A 597-nucleotide genomic window follows, 5' to 3' on the forward strand; every position below is an offset into this window, starting at 1 on the left:
CTCAAGAGTCTTCTCCAACACCACAGTTCAAAAGCATCAATTCTTCGAAGTTCAGCTTTCTTTATAGTCCAACTCTCACATCCATACATGACCACTGGAAAAACCATAGCCTTGGCTTCTATAGTACAGCGCCAAATTGTTTTCGAAAGTTATTATTATTTTTTTTTTTAGTAGTTTATACTCCAGCAGCATGAGGAATTCTGTTACTCCACATCCTCATCAGCACTTGGTATCCGTCCCCGTGAAGCAAAGTTTAGGTTGCTTTGGGGGCGAACCTCCGGATTTTGGTTTGGTTGTCTGAGTTATTAACCACCGCAGACTTCCACTCGGTCCAGCCACAGCGTGTGAACTCAGCGCGTTTCGACTGGGCTCCACGGTTTTGCTCTCCCCGCCCCTTGGAGGTCCTCTCAGCCAGGCGCGTCAGGTGCGTCCAGTCCTGTGAAGACTCTGAAGGCCGCCCCCCGTGCAGCGGAAGCGCGTGCAGCGCCTTCCCGGCCGCCTCCTCGCGCGGCCAGGTAGCGCCCAGCGCCCCTGGCGGCGGCCGGCTGGAGGCGGAGCCCCGCGCGCGCGTGCGCACCGCGAGCCCGGCGCATGCTC

Source organism: Bos taurus, chromosome 23 (assembly GCF_002263795.3).
Source record: "Bos taurus isolate L1 Dominette 01449 registration number 42190680 breed Hereford chromosome 23, ARS-UCD2.0, whole genome shotgun sequence".
In the NCBI taxonomy this organism is placed as follows: Eukaryota; Metazoa; Chordata; class Mammalia; order Artiodactyla; family Bovidae; genus Bos; species Bos taurus.